Here is a 10,171-nt window from a genome sequence, read left to right as displayed (position 1 = left end):
TCTGTGAGTATATTGGTTACTTCTCAAATTAAAAAGAAAATATGAATGAATATTTGTGTGTGTACATGAATGTGTGTGTGTTGTATAAGCTGGTTTGTATAGATATTATAATAAATAGGTAGACTTAAATAATTCATTGTTTCCTGATTTGAGAACCTAATCCTTCATGATCTAGTTTAAACTTTTTGCATACTTACAGTTATGACAATATTGTTATACCTATGTTGGTAGAGCTCATGGCTAAAAATTCAATAGATACGATATAGAAAAGGAGATATTTATTTATTCTAATTAGTAAAACATTAGTTTACTTATTTTAGATTTTTTATAATAAATTATAGTGTAATATTGATCTCACTTTAACATTTATATTATAAAAATGGCTTTACTGTGTGTGTTCTGCTTTCTAATTTATAATCACCTTAAATTTTTGTTACACTAATAATGATGATGAATGTAAGTGGGATGAGTTCTACTCTTTCATGTCTCCCATTAGGCTATTTTCTCCTGAAGAGTCACTGTCATTCATTACCCTTTACTGAAAGCCCTTCAGGCAAAATTAAACACAAGTAATTTGAAAGTAGCAGTGCTTCTATTTTAGAAAATACACTGAATATTTTTTCAAAGTCAATGTGTACCTATCAAGCTTCAAAACAGGTACATACAAGACAAATATCTGCGTCTTTATGTATATATGTATGTGTGTGTACTCACATATTTGTAAATCTATAACATACATACGTGCACACACACAGGTGCACACACACAGGATCACACACAATGTGCTGATAGGCACCTGCGAAGGTAAAAGGAATTGACCCATAGGTACAACAATGTGGATAGAAAAAAAAGAGACGGGGCCACAGACTAAACCTGACAAGCTCTGGTGAGTCCTGCATGGTGGCCCTGCAGACTCAGAGACCTAAAGTAAATGCACAGGATGGTCTGAAATTTACATTCTTTAACTAAAAAGAGTTCATGGTGTGTAGTCCTGTCCTAGGGTGGTATTTTTCTCTAACAAAGGTCAATGTTTACCTTAAAGGAGCCTGTTGTCTTTTGCATCTACAACAATAGGTCTTTGAAATATTGGGGTAATCTTCTTTTCCAGCCCCCTCAGGGGAGGCATCCCACCAGAGTCAGAGCCAACAAACCCCCTCATTGTTGTTAGTATCATGTTAATTGTTAACTATTTTAACTATCTTATTCCTGCCTGTGTAAAAGAAGTTTCAACACATACATTTTTACTTTTTACCCAATGCCAGGGATTTCCCCACTTTGCTTTCTCCCACCTCCCTAATCCACCACCAGTCAATTTCAGGTGAGCCTCTTAGGTCATCATCTTTGATTCTGATGTCTAAAATAAGTGGTAAAACAACCATATTTCGGAGCATTTTCTTAGTCCTTTGAGACTTTGCTTCCCAGCAATTGTTGACAGTTTGGCTCAAATAAACTCATAAAAAATTCTTACAGGATTGGAAGTATCTTAAATTGACAACAATCACAGCACAGTATGTTTTAATGACAGGAAAGTGTATTGTAAACGTGGTTACTCTCAGATCAAACAGAATTCCAACCAGGAGTAGCTCTATCTTTTGGCAACTTCGTGTCTCTTCTATAACAAGGTATCAAAATGCTCAACTGCTAAAGCCCTTCCCATCTTGGCTATCCTGTGATATGACTGTGATAGAATGCCTTCAGGAGAAAATTATATTATAGCTTATGGAGAAAACAAGAGTACAGTAGAGCCTCTCAATGAGCAGTGAAATTGTTCTGATAATGCTTACACTTAAAAAAAAATGCAAGTCAGCCATGTTAACATAGCAAATGTCTTGAACTCTGTATCAATTTGACCAAAGAAAAAACTCTTAGGTTGTTTAGTATGTAGGAAAAATAACAAACCTACTCAAAATAAATGAAAAATGTGTGTTTCAAGAAGGCACCACAGAAGTGAATAGCGCTTGGCCCTCCAGCATGTCAGTTTACAATGTTAAATAATGAGAAGAATAAAACCTGCCACCTTCAGACAGATGGAGTTTGAATCCTCAGGACAGGCTGTGGTCTTTATCGTGTTTAGTATCTGTCATAATGATGGGTGAAAATATTCTCTGCAGTGTTTGTAAGCCTTTCCTTTTAATGGATTGATAGCCCCAGATGTGGCCCTTTATGACTGGCTGCCAGCACAGTATTTTACAGAGCCTTGCCAATTAGAACATGAATTCTTGGCAGAAGTAGAAACCCCTGCATTAACCTCTTTCTACCCAGCACATGGGATAATACTACCATAGAAATGGTTTCAGAGCAAGTATGGTTAAATGGGAAATTTGATTTGTGCGTAAGCAGATTTGGTAAAAGCTAATTTTATCAATCATAAAAAATAATTTGATCTTTTCATTAGGATGATTAGGATTTTGATGTACCAAATATATATTTTATTATTAATTTTCATCAATAGATATTTCCATAAGTCTTAAAAATCAATAAAGGTTATGGAATGCTTTCTGTAATATTGTTTGTTTGTTTTTTAATTCTTTGCATACTGAAGCAGAGATTCCTTGGACTGCAGTCTCTGCAGGAGCTTTGAAAATATTTAGTAATTGGCACAGACTATCTTTGATGTGCTTCAGTTAAAAATAGCCTGAAAAAAAAATATCATCAACCTTTCGGAAACTCTGAAAGCTCAGAATAGTAATAGATTAGAGCATTCAAACAACTCATAGCTGCCTCTAAATGCCTGAGGCCACGTGGTATTTTTCAGTATTACAGCATTTTCATAAGTTTAACTATAAGCAGCCACACACTGCTTACAGACATTCTTAATTTCAACTATATTTAGAATATGTTAAAAGATTTTTAATTGAACAAATGGCATGTGCACTCTCCTAACAAAGCCTAGCTTTATGAGAGCTGCTTGTTTGTTTCTTCAACCAATGCATTCAGCAAGCCACTCAGTGCGGATTCCTTGGTGAGCGGCACTGCGTTAGGCCCCATCTAGAGGACAAAGCTGAAGTTCAAGGATTTAAATTTTGGAGTGAGATTAAAAGTATTAAGAATAATAGCTGATATGAATAGTGGGGTCCTCGGGTTATGATACAGTTCCGAATATTGGTGTAAGTCGAAATATACACTAGCCTAAGTCATTTAAGTATCCCAACACAGTTGGAAAATCATAATCAAGAACATAAAAAACACAATTAAGCCACAGAAAAACGAAAAGGACATAAATATACTGTACTATACACGTTACTGCATTTTCTTCTTCTGTGCACAACCAAAAGTATTGCACAACCCACGTAGTCCATAAGTATTACACTAACAGTGTAAACCAAATACTCATGTCTCAATTTTTTTTTAAGGTTTTTATGGGAGTGAGCATCGTGAACTCAAAATGTTGTATGTTGAGACTGTCATAACCTGAGGATCCCCTGTACCTAAATCTATAGATTATATAGATACAAGTCTCTTTCCAAGAAAATGGGCTGGGAAATGTGATTTACATTTCTCCATATTTCACTTTCTCCTCCAAGGTTGACTCAACTAGGTGTATCACAATGTATAACAGTAAAATTGTATAGAGTCTCATTTTGTTTTCTCTAAGTTTAGTGGCCTAAGGAGTAAATACTCAAAAGAAGGTATAATTAGCTCTGAACATTCACATACATCATTTCCAGTTATTACACATTGTACTAAATACTTTGAAGAATACACATGACATAAATCTTTGTATGAAACCACTGATATGTTTAGGAGATTCTACTGGAGAAAAGACTAAAAATATGAATCTATTTAATGTTTTTGCTATCTATTACTAAACTGATGTTCAAAAATGTTATAAAAGGGCTGGTCTCAGGAGATAGTGACATTTCAATGAAATATGCAAAAATGTTGAGAATTATTTTTTTAACATTTAGATAATTTTTTACGTAATAATGTTTACATGGTTTCAGATGAAGCATTTTTTTCTCATATATTTATTAGAAGTTTATACTACTTCTTTGAATTATTTCTTTAAATTCTACTCATTTTAATATTGGAATATATATATGTATGTATGTATATATATATATACACACACATATATATATATATTTTTTTTGCCAGTTGATATATGCCCTTTAAATACTGTTTCTCAAGATTTTGTCATATTTGTTAAAAAATATTTTTTAATTGCTGGTATTCTTCTACTATAATTCTGTAGCATTTTATTTGTTTCTTATAAGAGGTTTTTAAAAAACATTATGATCCCCACCTTCTTGCAACCACCTAGGAACTCCAGGCCACACAACCTTACCTTAAAGGTTTCAGCATTAGACTCACATTTTCTCTGTCTCTCTCCCTCACTACTTTGTTAATTTCTAATACTTTCAATATACACAGACATAATTGTCATAGTACCCTGGCATCTCAGGCCTTAGACTTCCTTTCCTCCTATGATTTTGGGCTTTACCTTAACTCATCCATTCAATGCATGCAATCATATATAAAACCCTGTCATCAACAAAATTTTCATCTTCTACATTATTTAATTTCAAACATTGTATTGTTTGACCATTTCTTTTTACCATTTAAATTAACTACTTCTCAACAGTTTTTCACTTTGGGGGTCCAATCCCATTAAGCCAACAACCCACTATTTCTTCATATCCATCTTCACCTGTGTAATCTTCATGTATTTCATTGAAATTTGGGATATAGCATCTTTTTTTTTATATATCTTTTTTTTTTTTTGTATTTTTCTGAAGCTGGAAACGGGGAGAGACAGTCAGACAGACTCCCGCATGCGCCCAACCAGGATCCACCCGGCACGCCCACCAGGGGCTACGCTATGCCCACCAGGAGGCGATGCTCTGCCCCTCCGGGGCATCGCTCTGCCGCAACCAGAGCCACTCTAGTGCCTGGGGCAGAGGCCAAGGAGCCATACCCAGCGCCTGGGCCATCTTTGCTCCAATGGAGCCTTGGCTGTGGGAGGGGAAGAGAGAGACAGAGAGGAAGGAGGGGGTGGGGGATGGAGAAGCAAATGGGTACTTCTCCTATGTGCCCTGGCCGGGAATCTAACCCGGGTCCCCTGCACGCCAGCCCCACGCTCTACTGCTGAGCCAACCGGCCAGGGCTGGGATGTAGCATCTTTACTTGTAAGAGTTAACTATTCAACATCCTCACTGAGAACTACCCACACAATGATTGTTGCACTCCAAAACAAGAAAGTTGAAATTTTATACTCTATGGCAATGTTGGTCAGTTATTAGTGAGGGGCCTTTCCAATGTGAGGAACTTGAACTTTCCAGTAATTTCCTGAATAAAGACAGCTCTCATCAGTCAAGTGTAAGTCTCCAAAGGAGGGTACAGGTGTCCTTGATTAACAGTCAACATATCTAAAGAATGAATGGAACCAGCTGTTATAGGGATCATGGCAAGGCGACAGGAACATGTCTGGCATTCTGGAATAAGTATGATGGCTGTGACATGAAATTAACTTAAAAATATATGGATTCATCTTTTTACACTTGAGGTCGACTTGTACTACATTTTTTAAGTCTGAATTTTACAAAAATGAATCAAATTAACTTATTTATTGTGCTGAAGTATAAATTAGATCAGTATTTACAAAATTAAAGAACAGTATAACCAACCAATTTGCTGAGAAAACAAAGCTTTAAAATAGATGGCTGGTTGTGGGGCTAATTTCTTATTATCTAGAGAACAGAGAGAAACTCTCACTTAGTAGTTTGCAAAAGAAAACCATCAAGTTAACTTAATGGAATTTCAATTTTGTTAAAGAAGCTTCTGGACTTTTTATTTTTATTATTATTTTTTTTGTATTTTTCCAAAGTGAGAAGTGGGGAGGCAGTCAGAAAGACTCCTCCACACAGCTTGCCCACCAGGGGGCGATGCTCTGCCCATCTGGAGTATTGCCCTGTCTCTGCCATAGACATTCTAGCACCTCAGGTGGAGGCCATGGAGCCATTCTCAGCGCCCGGTCCAACCCTGCTCCAAAGGAGCCTTGGCTGCAGGAGGGGAAGGGAGAAATAGAGAGGAAGGAGAGGGGGAAGGGTGGAGAAGCAGATGGGCACTTCTCCTGTGTGCCCTGGCTGAGAATTGAACTAGAGACTTCCCCATGCCAGGCCAATGCTCTACAGCTGAGCCAAAGGGCCAGGTACTTCTGGACTTTTAGATAGATTTTGTGACCAGCTCACCTTTGTGTGTTTGCTTCCAACTGTGATGAGCCTATGCATATCAAGTTGGTGGAGGCCCTTTGCACTGAACTTCAAATTACTTAATTAAGATTGATAACAACAAGAAACTAGGGAAATGGTTAGACCTCTGAAAAATCAACAGAGGGAAATCCCTGTAAAGTGGTTGCTTGCAGTTGTGCGCTGCTGAGGGACTAGAGCAGAGACTCAGGCAAAAGATGTCCAGGAAGAGTACTTCAAATGCAAGAAATGAGTAAATAAACTTAGCTTTTGTTTCTCAAAATAAGTAAATAAAATAAAGCCTTCTGATGACATTTGTCTAATAACTTTAACCTCAAAGTAATTACAATTATAAATTGAGTACAAACTTTTCCATGCATTTTTTATATTTTTACTACATATATCTATCTATGATCAGTAAGATAGATATATGTTTTTATACTTATACAAAATGGATCATACTTACTGTATATATTCCTTTATAACCTAATTATTCTGCTAACATTATTTGTGTGATTCATTCATATTTTATGGGCAGTTGTTTATTTATTTTACTATTAATCCTATCTGTGATTATAGCAATTCATAAATCCACTATCTTCTTGATGGGCATTTAGATTGTTTTTATTTCTCTCTTATTATAAAAAAATAATTGATCAAACATTCCAGTCCATAGTTCTTTGTATACATGTGTAAGCTTTTTTTCTAAAAGTTATACTTAGAGAGTACAATTAAATATAGAAGAGTAAGTTTAAATACTATGAAATAAAATAAATGTAACTATATACTTAATTTCTTATATTTGGTTAATTTTCAACTGAAAATATGTATTTAAAAGAATGCCTATAAAGTTAACTTTTTGGATAATTTGCATGTCTTTTATGCATGAAGTCAAGAACTATTTATTATACTTTTCTGAATCCATTCCCACACATGGACCATACTAGGTGGTGCCCTCTCTTTGTTTAGAAAAGCTGGTCTTGGCCCTGGCTGCTTGGCTCAGGGGTAGAGCGTCAGCCTGGCGTGCAGGCATCCCGGGTTTGATTCCTGGCCAGGGCATACAGGAGAAGCACCCATCTGCTTCTCCACCCCTCCCCCTCTCCTTCCTCTCTGTCTCTCTCTTCCCTTCCCACAGCCAAGGCTCCATTGCAGCAAAGTTGGCCCGGGCGCTGAGGATGGCTCCATGGCCTCTGCCTCAGGCACTAGAATGGTTCTGGTTGCGGCAGAGCGATGCCCCAGATGGGCAGAGCATCGCCCCCTGGTGTACATGCCGGGTGGATCCCTGTCAGGCACATGCGAGAGTGTGTCTGATTGTCTCCCCATTTCCAACTTCAGAAAAATACAAAACAAAACAAACAACAAAAAAAGGAAAGTCAGTCCTGAGTTCCAGTAGGATTTTTATTTTTGATAGGAGAATTTTTTTTCTCAACATGGCACATGTGATTCATGGCACTGTACTTCATTAGAGAAGAATGTGGAAAAAACAATATTTCTTTTATTTTCCAAGTTTTATTAGAAGACATATGTATTTGTTTCTGATCAATCTTAAAACCTGATAATGTTTCACATATAAAATAATCTGCTCTGGATAAATAATTATATCCAAGTCACACAGCTAATAATTTTTAAAAATTCAGATTCAAACTCAAACTTCAATGTGGTATGAAGTGCACTTGTATAGATGACATTTAGTTAAATTTAGTTTTAATTAATAATGCATATGACAATGTATAGCCTAAATAATTATTAAAGGTTTGTATATTAAAACCCAAGTACAAACATATTCAAATTGTTTTTGGAAACCAGTGTGCATATATAGACTGAGATTTCTTTTCCTCTAAGCTTCTGTAGTATCATTTTATACCCTATGGTACTATTCCAAAGTTGTCTGTTAAAACCATGAATATAATAATACTCCTCATAAGAATTTAAGCTTCTTGAAAGCTGTTACCTAAACTGTCCATCTGTTGTCTCTTTTAGTACTTCTCAGCTCAACATCCAGTGCCTAAAGAGGTAACCCTAGAAAACCACAACACAAAGGGAAATAAGGCCATTGCCTAAAGAAAAGCAAGTGGATAAGCAAGGCCTAATTGTCACATATAGTGGGAAATCATATACTAGGCATACAGAAATAGAAGCAGTAGGGAAGGAAATAGTGCATAAGCCAGAAAAAGATTTCAAGTGTGACTTTAGAGCCAGAGGAGAATTTTAGGAGTCAGCTTAATATATCTTGGGGAAGTACAGGAGGAGTTAAGGTCATTAGAAGCAGCAAGCCAAGACCACTCTTGCACAGGGGGCCTGAGATTATACCCTCAGGCCATGAGATAGTATGACACTTGGTCCATACCTTGATTCTTGAAGATAACTGGCTTTGTAGATAAAAGGTGGGGTTTGGGGTCCAGAAAATGCCTTGAAAATTATAAACAATCAGCAAAGAATTATTTTTTCTCTACCACTGTAATTAAGAAATAAAACAAAGAAGACCCTAGAAGGGTAGCTCTGTTGGTTACCTTGTCCAATATACCGAGGTTGCCAGTTCAGTCCTGGGTCAAGGCAAATGCAAGAATCAACCAATGAAAGCATGAGTTAGTGAAACAAAAACAAATTGATGTTTCTCCCTTTCTCTCCCTCTCCTCATTCTTTCTCCTTTCTTTCTAAAATCAATCAATAAGTTAAAAGTAAATCAATAACACAAAGAAAACATTTCACAGTCAGGAACACTGAGAACCTGATAAATTGTGTCACTTGAGCATAGTCGCACAGCAACTTAAAATTCCAAGCAATAGTTGTCATCTATGTAAATGCTATAGTTATGTTCATTTAAAAAAAAAACCTTTACCTGTATTAAAAATACTACCAAAGAAGGTTAAGCACACAAAGATATAAAAGAAATGACATCTGCCCTCAAGTCACTTTAACAGTATTTTAAAACCAATAGAATTTTAAAGAAGGTCATAATGAAAATTTTAGGTTGTTTATTTAAGGTAAAATTTAAATCTTTATTAAAGTTTCTACTGTGAGAACAAAGACCCACAATGGATTTTAGAAATAATTGATAATTTTTCTTGCCACTGACATGAACATGATTTTTGTCTACTGTAAGGCACACCAATCTTCAAATGGTGTGCAGCAAGAACTTTTAAAACACACAATACCTTACTATTTACTCAGGGGCACTGACCTCTTTTCCCTCAGATTGTAAAATTTAAAAAATGACAACGGCCAACACAATAATAGCTGCTGTGAATGAACCAACATTATAACGATTTTTTTTGTCAGATCAGTAAAAAATATATTTTTTGGTGTGCTTCAGAATTTTAATAATTAGTTTATGTGTGCCATGAGATTAAAAAGAGGTTGAAAATTGCTGCTGTAAGGTATACGTGTCACCCTCTTTCCATGATGGCAGGTTTATATTTGTCACAGACTTTAAATTACAATGAAGTTGCTGTGTTCTTCTGAGAAATTCCGCTCTATCTGGGGATGAAACTGCTCGAGGTCATGCAGCAGTCTTATCTTTATTTTGTGCTTTTTAGAATACTATGAAATGTTTGACTACATTGTAAGTCTTCAAAAACGATATGATGAAGTGAGTTAGTTATTCATGACCTACTGATCACGTCGTCAAAGTCAGATGGCAGGACAATGTTGTTCACACTGCTGCCATGGTTAGAAAATAATTTCAACAATTATTCAACTTTCTTTACAATGCAGTCTCACTAAATCTCAGAAGTCACACCGCTTATTCCCAGAGAAATTATTATTACTGTTTACTTAAAATATGCCACTCTCATTTGTCACATTTTTGTTAACCCATGAAACATATATCAAAATGTTAATGTAATGTGAGGATGTCATCTTCCATATTAAGCAAGGTACAAGCCGACTCCTATAGAAGATGAATGACAAGTCACTTTCATTCCATTGCCAGGCTCCATCGATTGTCAGAGGCTGCCTGGAGTGTTCTTTTTTTCCAGAGGAAT

The sequence above is a fragment of the Saccopteryx bilineata genome, chromosome 6 (assembly GCF_036850765.1).
Source record: "Saccopteryx bilineata isolate mSacBil1 chromosome 6, mSacBil1_pri_phased_curated, whole genome shotgun sequence".
Taxonomy (NCBI): Eukaryota; Metazoa; Chordata; class Mammalia; order Chiroptera; family Emballonuridae; genus Saccopteryx; species Saccopteryx bilineata.
This window is presented reverse-complemented; position numbering follows the sequence as displayed.